We start from the raw sequence: 11,142 nt of genomic DNA on the forward strand, positions 1-11,142 counted from the left end.
GTCAGAGTTAGGGAGATGAGCACTGAGACAGAGAGAGAGACTTTTGGACTCAGGAAAATACCTCTTCAGGCTGTCTGTCTGGGGATCTGATGTGGGGACGGCAGTTTTCCTGCTTTGTAGGAGTCCTAAGCTGTCTATGCCCACTCATGATGAACTTGTAGATTTGTAGATAAAGTTACATATTACATAAAGTGTCTGGTGAGTTCTCCTCCAGAGGAAACCAAACCCAGGCAATATGGTGGGGAGAATGTGGATAGGGAGACATTTTTCTCCCTCTCTCATAATACTAGAACCCAGAGTCATCCCTTGAAGCTGATTGGAGGGAGGTTTAGGACAAATAAAAGAAAGGACTTCTTCAACCAGCACATAGTTAAACTATGGAATTCACTACCACCAGATGTAGTGATGGCCACCACTTTGGATGGCTTTAAAAGGGGGTTGGATAACTTCCTGGAGGAGGCTACCAATGGCTACAAGTCCTGACAGCTATGTGCTACCTCCAGTAACAGAGGCAGTAATCCTATATATACCAGTTGCTGAGAACATGAATGAGATGTTGCTGTTGCACTCAGGTCCTGCTCATGGGTCTCTGGTCAACAGCTGGTTGGTCACTGTGTGAACTGAGTGCTAGGCTAGATGGAACCTTGGCATGGCTGTTCTTATGTTAACACTGGCCCTGGGACTTTTCATTGCTCAGAGAAGTAGAGGGCACGTATGAATGCTCTTTTCGTTGTATGAAGAAGGGCCAAACTACCTGTTTCATAGGAGATCAGTGACTGGAACTCTGGGTATATTTATTTTCAATTAGAAGCAGCCATGGGAAACCCCATATAGTGTCAGAGGGAGGAATATTTAATGCTTTCTACCACTGCCATTTTCTCAATTAAATTCTCCAGCCCACCCACCCCATGCACATCTTTGCTGGGGAGGTGGGGTGAGAGAACAAAGGTACCTGTGTAGCTGACTGTTTCGTTTTCTATCCACTGTTTTATCTTCTAGTATATAATGGGAAAACCATTCAGCGCTGACAATACTCTTGTACAGCTTAGGGCAGAGATCTGGAATGTGTGGCCCTCCAGATGTTGTTGGACTGCAAATCTCATCAGCCCTTACTGTTGGCCATGCTAGCTAGGGCCCAACAACATCTGGAGAGCCACACATTTCCTATGCCTGAATTAGAAGCTTCATAAGCGTCTCATGGTCCCAAAACACTGGATAAAATCCAATAGGTTGACATCCATAATGCTTCTGTATTTCTCCTAATCTAAATGCCCCCTTGTATTGAGGACATACTGAACTGCCTGCACTTGTTTCCAAAATATAACTGATGTGTTAGGAGTGTGCCAGTGATATATGTACAAAACACTGCATATGGGCAGTTTGCTACAGCCTTCAACTGAGTTAGGTCATTTCCCACCACCACCACCACATCACCAAGGCATACTTTTGCCTTGGTAAAACACAACTAAAAAACAGCCAGTTTGATGGGATTATGCATATGGTTGAACAAAGGTTCTCTCGTGTGTTTTGCCACATGTGTGCAGAAGTGCCCCAGTGAAACACTACACAAAACCTACCATCACATTAAGATTGCTTTGGGTGGTGGGGGGGCAATGTTTCATCAATGCATAAGTGTACATCTTTGGCATAGGGGGAGGCAAAAGAGGCACAGTACAAATGGAAAAGCTGCAGAAAGCAGTGCAAACTCCAGTTCTGGAATTAATTTAAGAAACTCTCCTACATTTAAACCAGAATCCAGAAGTAGTGGAATGCAGGGGAGAATGAACCAGAGAAACTGACGAAATAGAACAAAGGAGATTCTCTCATCTCTAGGCTAGCCAAGCTGATTTGATATTTTTGGACAAAAGTGATATAGATTCTAGCATTATTAATAAAACCCGCACCACGGGTACTATTTCAATTTGCCTTTAACAGATAGAGCTGATTCTTACTCCGCGGTTTCCAATTCCTTTCCAGAATCATAGCCCTGCCATCTGTAACTCCACACGTGCAGTTTCCATCACTCACTCTCAGGTTAGGGGAGGAAGAAGCTGGATAAGGAAAAAGGAGAAAGGGCCACAGAGAAGGAGTGAAGAAGAAAGTAGAGGACAAGCCCAGACAGGAGCAACCAACGAAAGACAAGTGAGACCTTCAGCTTTCCATCGCTGAACTTCATCCCACTGATGTTTTGGACTACAGCTCCCATCATACATGTCCATTGATAGAGCCAGCAAATCTGCACACTGCATGTGTGTAGGCCGTCTCTATATGATCAGGAACCCTGAAACACTCAAGGCCCCAAATGTGCGTGCTGAGATGACAACTGTATATTTGTATATGCATTGGCTTTGTTCAAACCATCGGCTGAATGTACTTGATCCCTCATCGACGTTGACCTGATCACATTTTCCCCATCTTCTCGGTTGTGTCAAAGTTGTATCAAAACCCAAGACCTTTGTGAGTTGCATAGGGTGAGTTTGCAGACATGCAAATCTAATGTTATTGTCTGGAGAGCTCCATTCAAAATAGAACGCTTGTGTTTCATTTCTACAAAATTCCTGTAAATCTGACCAGGAAGTGGACACATCAGGGTGCCTTTTGCTGTGGCAAGAAAACAGATGACAAATCTAAAAGATTGCCACAGGGGCCAGAAATTATGCATGGGGTGGAAAATGTGGAGAGGGAGACATTTTTCTCCCTCATTCAAAATACTAGAACCCAAGGGGGTCATCCCATTAAACTGGTTGGTGGGAGATCCAGGACAAATAAAAGGAAGGACTTCTTCACACAGCACAGAGTTAAATTATGGAATTCACCTCCAGCATATGTAGTGATGGCCACCAATTTGGATGGCTTTCAAAGGGGGTTGGATAAATTCCTGGAGGAGAAGGCTATCCATGGCTGTGTGGTACCTCCAGTATCCGAGGCAGTAAGTGTGTGTGCACTAGTTGCTGGGGAACATGGGTGGGAAGGTGCTGTTGCACTCATATCCTGCTTTGTTGGTCCCTAGTCAACAGCTGGTTGGCCACTGTGTGAACAGACTGCTGGACTAGATGGACCCCTGGTCTGATCCAGCATCAGGGCACTTCTTCTGTTCTGATGTTCTTAACTGAAAAAAATGACTTGGGGTGGACTACAATCATATGTGCATTAGAAGTAGAGCTCTGCTTAGTTCATAGTTGCTTCCATTAGCACTAACCATTAAGACTGAGGCAATGCAGATCATGACTTTTAGCTCTGTAAATGCAACTTCCTGATCTGGTCCCCAAAATTAGAACAGACTGATATTGGTGTTGTCAAGTAGGAAATGAAAACGTTTACTATATATGGCAGAACTGTTCTAAGGTGGTACAAGGTTGGGAGCAAATAGTAACCACAATTAAAATTATGTTAGGTTATGATATACCATTAGATCCAATTGTTACATTATTAGAGATGTGAAAGAGGTAATGGTAAGCAAATATCAGGAATTAGTTTGGGATTAATTTACGGCAGCCAAAATACTAACAGCCACCAAACGGAGAAATAACAAGGTACCCACTGTTAAAAGCTGGTTATTGAATGTATGGGAAATTGCAACAATGGCAAAATTAACAAAATATGTACAAATAAGAGTCAGGAAGAAGAAACAAGTAACTCCCCCCCCCCCAATAATTGGAAAGCTTTTTTGAAGTTTATGAATCAGAAATACTGATACAGATATAAAGCAAATTAATGAATGGTGAGATTTAAAGATTAGATGTATGGTTCGAATAGGATTAAGTTTATATATTGATAGTAATTAAATAGCATTGATAGTAATTTTAAAGCATTATATAGAAGCACTGGTCTCATTACTAACTGTATATATTGGAAAAATTACCAATTTTGCTAAATATTACAAATCTACTCAAGTGTGGTTTTATTTTTATTACATATAATTTAATTTTTAAAAAAATCTAATACATATGTCTCTTGTTATAGCCTTTCAAGAGAGATATACAGTAGGCATGTGCTCCGCTCCGATTAGGAGCGGAGAAGCAGTAGCGGATTGGCCTGCTCCGCCTTACCCAGAGGCGGAGTAGAAGCAGACCGCGGACCCCTAGAAGCAAGGCGAAGAGAAGCGACCATTTTTCGGAGCTCCTAGTTCAGGCGGAGCGCTCCGGTCGCCATCTTGAAAACATTTCGCCATAGGATTGCATTGCGGGAAATAATCGCGCATAACTAGGTTGTTTTTAAAGCTATTGTTCTGGAAATTCTTGTGCACAGAGAGTCGTGGATGGGAGTCATTTTGAGACTACTCGCACCTCTCTGCGTCGTGCGGGTCACGTGCTAGAATTTTTAAAAAATCGGGTCAACAGCGCGGCTCAAACGGTGATTTTCGGCTTTTCGCCCATAGGATTGCATTGAGGGAAAGAATCGGGGATAACTGGGGGGGGGTTTAAGCTATCGCTCTGGAAATTCTTGTGCACAGAGAGTCATGGATGGGGGTCATTTTGAGACTACTCTCACCTCTCTGCGTGGTGCGGGTCGCGCGCTAGAATTTTTTTAAAAATCGGCGGGAAAAATACCTTTTTCAAAGGGCTTAGGGGCAGAGTCAGCTCCCGGTCATGATCACATGATCCCAAAGTTAGAGGAGGGCATAGGCAAAATGGGTAACTTGGGATTCTGGGAAACTTCTCTTTCTTCATCTGAACGGACTTTTCCCAGTGTTTTTTAACACAGTAGCCCCACCAAATGCACAAACACAACCTGAAATCATATACTAAGCCAAGAATAAGAGATAGAAACACAGCACTGCTCCCCACCCTAACTTTGGGGAACAACTGAAAAGATGTGGTGCAAGGGGATGAGCTCCCCTAGGGCATCTCATCTTGGACGTGCCCCCACTCTCTCCTGCACTGGAAGGCCATTAGAGCCTTCCAAAGAGAGTAAAACGGTGGAGCAATGCCTATCATGAGTCGAAGTGAGCATTTACTTCTTAGTGGTGGAGCGATGCCTATTATGAGTTGAAGTGAGCGTTTACTTCTCAGAGCTCTTGGTGAAGCAATGGCTGTCTTGAGTTGAACTGGCAGCTGCTTCCCTCTCCCCCGGGCACGTCCCCCTATTACTGGTAAAAGACAGATATAGCCTTTTTAAAAAAGTTCTTCCTGTTGTTTATTCAGCAACACTGCTGCTTTTAATTCCACCCCTTCTTTGTTTATTTGTTTATTTATTCCATTTTATATGCATTACTGGCTTATCCTTGGCTCACTTCCTTATGCCCCCAGAAATGCCAGCTGCATGCCTGCCTGCCTTCCCTCCCTCCTCCCCTGCCCACCTCGCAGGGATGTTGTGTGTGTGTGGCTTTGACTCAGGGGAGAAGTCCTTCCTGCGCTCACTTGGAGTTTTGGAAGTTCCAAATTTTGCAGGTTTAAGCCCCGCCAAAAAACAGGGGATGATGGGACTGCCTTGAGTCTTGGCGTGCGGCGTATGTATCCCTGGATAAGCTGTCATGGTGGTGAGTTTGAGGTTTTTTTTTTAACGTGCAAAATTGACGGAGCTATGGAAAGGGGTGTTGGATTTTCATAAATTCCCCAAAAATCAGGGGATGATGGGACTGCCTTGAGTCTCGGCGTGCGTATGTATCCCTGGATAAGCTGTCATGGTGGCGTGTTTGAGGTTTCTAACGTGCAAATTGACGGAGCTATGGAAAGGGGTGTGAATGGGGTGCCCAATTTTCAAAAATTCCCCAAAAATCAGGGGATGATGGGATTGCTTTGAAACTTGGCGTGCGTGTGTATACCCCCATGAGGTGTCATAGTGCCAAACGTGAGGTTTCTAACTTGAACCGAAAAAAAGTTGTATAATTTTTTAGCTTTCAATGCAACCCTATGGGGGGGAAAAAACGGAGCTCCGATCCGGATCCGGAGCTCCGAGCGGAGCGGAGCGGAAGTGGGCGAAGCGGGGGTGGGGCGAAGCGGCCCGCTCCGAAAATCGCGGATCTGCAAGTGAAGCGGAGCGGGGGGTCCGTGCACACCCCTAATATACAGAGAAGATAGCCCTGCCTCCTTCATAATGTTCATTTTTGTAAAGAGAAAGAATAAAGGGGAGAAGAGAGGGTGGTTGGGATGCCACAGCCATCTTGATGGGGAGTTGAAGCTATGCTTGAGCATGTGGTATTTGGTGTTGTAAATGGCAGCTCCCTAACACTTTGTCTGCATTATCCTAGATCTATACGTCAGCTGCATGCTGAGTCCATGGCCTTAGCTAGACCAACCTGTTAGCACGTGACGGAGGAGGGAATATCTCGCAATGTGTTTATCACGAGATCCCTCCTCGGTTTACGCGTGACGACCTTTTTATTAAAGGGCCAGCAGCGTACGAACGCTCGTACACAAAAGGTAAGTATTTTTTTAATTGAAATTATTTTCCCTGCTCCCCCCCACCCTACCCCCCAATGGGTGCAGCTCCCAGCTCCTCACGAGGAATCACGAGGAGCTGGTTCAACCCGCAGTGCCCAGCTACATGTTTCACGGTCTCGGGCTCAGCCCGAGACCACGGAAAAACTGGGGGTAAAGGGGAGGGAAAGATCCCAGGGCAAGGGAGGGATCATCCTTCCCTGATCCCAGGATCCCCTGTGCACCATGTGGATGCAAAGGGAAGGACCCCAGGGATCACCCCGGGATTTCGCCTCATCTAGCTATGGCCCGTGCTGTTGCACCATCTCCCCTCATGTGATCTGTAGAGATGGCAGAGAAATACATTCAGTTCACATTCTCATGTGAACTTTATCTAGTTTCACACTTTCAATCTCATCTGCAAACCAAAGGTCAGTTATTCTTCAAAATTCGTGCTTGTCCGAATTCTGCGACGGAGTTGTCTGATCAAAACATGCCCACAACTGTGCCTATATTCATGAAAATAACATTGAAAAGTGTATTGCATTCAGGAAATTGGTTCACAAACATTTGTAAACTCAGTAAAACTGCATCCAAAAATGTGTGCACTTGGGGAAATGCGAATGAAAATGTGAATAAATTTTCGCATGAACCTTTTAAAATAAATAAATCCCCCCAACTGAAATGGAGATGGGATGAATCAAACTTGACTGAGAAATGGAGAAACCAAAATTGATGGTTGTCCATCGCTAGCGAACTACACTGTGCCACTGAGTGCATCTTGATGTGCCACAGACCTGTTCAATTCACATGAGATGATTCCTGTGCAATTGCAGTGTCAGCATCTACACAAGGTAGTACGGTGTCAGCTCAGCATTTCCCCATACTTCCCTCTGCCTTGATTCTTCCCCAAGAAGAATCCCTCCTGCTTCCACCCATGTCACACCTGCAGGAGCTGACAGTAAGCATCTGGCAAACTGAACAAACAGTTGGGGCATCTGTAGCAAGTGAGCCAAATTCCACCCAATTCAGTGAGCCTTTATTTTCCAGGCAGGTAATAATAAAAATAACTTTAAGATATTCCAGAGGAGCAGTCATGTTAATCTGTGGCAACCAGAACAACACTGTGACTTCCAGCAGTTTAAAGACTTTTTGCTTTATTCACCGTGGTTAAAGCCATGGTTTAAGGTGTCTTCTGAACATAGCCTGGCTTTCTGGCTTAACCGCTGTGGTTAAAGCCATGGTTTAAGGTGTCTTCTGAATGGGGTCAATCTGTCAATGCGGTCTTTCATTTGCTCCATCCAGAAATGGGGTGGTTGAGATTACACATAGTTTAATACTGAGAGAAAAGATAAGAACTGAAGCCTGTGGCTTCAACTAGGAAACCCACTGAAAGAAGATCCAAAGGAACTTGTCATTCAGCTGAAACAGCCAATCTCCTCTGTCCAGTGATGTGTCGCCATTTTTGCTACATCCTCATGGAGCAACCTGTCCAGTCAAACTTAGAGGAACTATCCACCCTCCAGCTGGGGCATGCAGCAACCAAGCCTATCAACCCCCCATTCACAGTCATTGAGCAACCCAAATGTTCACTCCCTAGAGATGGCACCAATGGGTTTGGCTCCCCGAGGCCTGGGGACCATCACTCCAGCTATGCAAGAGTCTAACCACTGGCCCGTGCAGAGTCGGGGCATCTGCGCCCTCCCAGTTCTAGAACAGACAGCCTCCCTTGCAACCAAGTTACACCTTGAACCGAGTAAGCACATCATCATATTTGCCTTACATTTCACACTTACGCAGGAGCTACACACCTGCAGGGGGCGGGGGCACACCGAAGATGCCCTGAGGTTCTTGGTTTACCACTTCTGTGGAGTCCCTTTCAAACTCTCTCTAATACAGTTCCACCTTCTCCCAAATCCAATACCCACCCTGTTTCCTTTGTCTTTCCAACAGTAACTACCAAGTGCTGTCCCTCTGATGCCTACCATTTCACTCAACTACGCTCTGCACTCTGTTCCACCCCATCTTTTTCCCTCAACATTACCCATAGCCTCTATTTCTTCTCCTCCTCCTCCTCCCCCTCTCTCATGCTTCCCAGTTCCCACTCAGACATCGCTCAAGTCTTCCCTTCCGATCTTTCCCACTGCCATGGCAAAACCAGCATCCCCTTTAACATCAATCTGCCACCTGCGTTCCCTTCCCTGTCCCCTCCCCTCCTCTCTCCCACCAGCTGCGCCTCTGGAAAATCCAGAAATAAACTGCAGAATGTTAATTTATGAACCCGGGAGGGTGGCACAGGGGACCACTTGATTTCATTCCCCACTAGGGCCCGGCATTTTCTATTATCCTCCCCTAAAGCAGACAGCTGCTTCATCCACTCCCCTTACTTCCTCCCTGCCCCCAACACCACAGCAACAGCCAGTCATGTGGAAGCCAGCCCACCCGTCCTTCCTTCCTTCCCCCCCCCCACAAAAAAATGGTTCCTATCAGGCCCACATTTGGTCTTTGACCTGCTGATCAAAAGCCTCCACCCCACCCTTAATGTGCCGCAGAGAGTGCATCGTTTCGGCAAGTCCTAAACCAGAAATGAGCCTTTGCCATACCAATGAGAGACACAAGACAACCTATCCAAAGCTTCTTCTTTTTTTTAGTATTAAAAACAGTTTTTGAAAAAACACATAAGTGAGTAGTATATACATCTTAATGAAATAACAAAACAAAAAAAGAACACCTTGTTTAGAAATACATGAAAGATGTTGAAACCTGTGAATGCAGGGGATGTCCCCATGCTCAGGGAGTTTCATCTCACTTAGAGATGCCAACGATAAGCCCTTTGACCAAGGACCTTTTTCGGTGGGGCAGGGGCCATTGGGAACGGAGTGCCAGATCAACATTCAGCCACTGAGGCCGATGGAGACACACATGCTGAACGATATCAGAAGCCGTTCCGTTTTCACCCCTCGGCTCCTTCTTTTTGAAAGACCTTTACAAAGGAGTCCCCCTTTCCCACTGGCTTCCGTCCTGGTGCCAGAAAACGCCAGTGGATCCTGAAGCCAGGCATGAAATAGAAGGAGCTAATTGTGCGAGGGGGATCAACAGGGAGAGACGGCCAGACGAGCGGTGACAGTTGGCTAGCGTTGCCACGCACAACTCTGGGACAAAAGGACGACCCCGGGGAAGGAACAAGCTGCATTTGGGGATCGCAAACTAGCGACATGTGCAAGAACAAAAAAACCATACACACACACACCAGGAAACACCCTCATGGTTTCGGGGAGGGGAACCTCGAGGTCCTTTCAAAATGGAACACAATACTGATGGATTCAAACGCGTTTGGCCAGGAGGGAGATAGATAGATAGATGATAGATAGATGATAGATAGATAGATAGATAGATAGATAGATAGATAGATAGATAGATAGATAGAGATAGATAATATGATAGATACTGCAGCAAGGCCGAGGGTCGCTTTTGTGCCTGAATCACAAGTAGAGCCAGCATTGTTAGCGGTTTGACGCTAAGCTCATTGAGGCTGCTCCTGCCGCTGAGATCCATGTTGACACTTCAGTCAGTGGCAGGGAGTCTTCTGCTTTTCTTACCGCACCCACCCCCCTTTCCTTCCCGCAGGAGTTAAACTGCTACAAGACACCAATCGCTTGATTATTATTATTTTTCTTCCAGTCCTGCCGCTGCTGTTAAAAAAGAAACCCTCCTCCAAATCAGGGATCGGGAGCGGAGAAATGCAGGACACCTCAAAGAAAACGCGAGAAGCCTTCGCCACAGCCGCGTTTACACACACACACACACACACACACACCATGCATTGTCTGGCATCGTCCTCCTTTTGTGGCTGGAAGGAAGGAGGCCTTTGGTGCCCTCACACGTGGCTGCAAGGCTCAGGTAGGTTGCAGACGGCTGGAAGACGAGGCCATGCCCGTTCCCAGTGTAACGGCGGCAGAAATGGCACAGAATGGAAGGCGGTGGTGGAGAGAAGTCACATTACCTGCAGTCTGTCCTGTCATGCTGCAGCCAGACCATCAGCCCCGCAAGGTCTGGTCTTGTCATGGAAAGCAATGCCCTTTTTGCAAGGCAGGGGTGGGAGAGGACGAAAGAAAAGGCTGGCTCCCGGCTTAGTCCATTAAAAGGCTGCCCGGTCCCCCGACAAAACGGCTTCTGACCTCCAATCCTAACATTAGTAGCCTGGATGCTTCGATGCCTCCTTGCTGTTCCCTAGCTCATGCCGTCACCAGGCTTCCGCCGCCTGGATTGGCTGAGGGGAGGCAGATAATACTACTACTAATAGCACTGGTAGGGCAGGAATAGACAAATCTTATGTTTCAAAGACAAGCAGCTCCAGCGATTCGAAGAGGGAGACCAGAGAAAAGGAACTTGAATTCAGCCGCACGCTCTGTGGCCTTTGACCTTCTCTCTCCGGGGGCTTTAGATTAAAATCTACAAACACTTTTTTTTTAAAAAGAAATCCTATGTTTGCCCAAGCACAACACACTGCCATATATATGTTTGGAAAGGAGATTACTATTACCATTCTTAGTACTATGCTGCAATTACTGATGTTAGTTTGGATTGAGACCTTTTCAAAGGTGCAGCAATAAGACAGGGACCCATCTTTGAAAGTGAATTCAACCACCGGACTGCTCTCAGTTCCTGCAATTTGATTGTGAGCTTTTATTTACTTATTTATTAAGACATTTGTACCCTGCCCTGTATCACAAGGATCTCAGGGCAACGTACGGATAAAATCATACAGCCAAAATAAAACGAT

At 46.0% G+C, this 11,142-nt stretch overlaps 1 protein-coding gene across 1 annotated transcript in view; it reads right to left on the reverse strand.

Moving 5' to 3' along the window:
- Positions 1 to 10,599, reverse strand: part of PAK3 (p21 (RAC1) activated kinase 3) — a 73,989-nt gene extending 63,390 nt beyond the window's left edge. The window contains exon 1 of the mRNA XM_063141863.1: positions 10,363 to 10,599. The gene's annotated coding sequence lies outside the window, so the exon portion shown is untranslated. The remainder of the gene's footprint in view (positions 1 to 10,362) is intronic.
- Positions 10,600 to 11,142: the final 543 nt, after the last annotated feature.

The sequence above is a fragment of the Elgaria multicarinata genome, chromosome 15 (assembly GCF_023053635.1).
Source record: "Elgaria multicarinata webbii isolate HBS135686 ecotype San Diego chromosome 15, rElgMul1.1.pri, whole genome shotgun sequence".
NCBI lineage: Eukaryota > Metazoa > Chordata > Lepidosauria > Squamata > Anguidae > Elgaria > Elgaria multicarinata.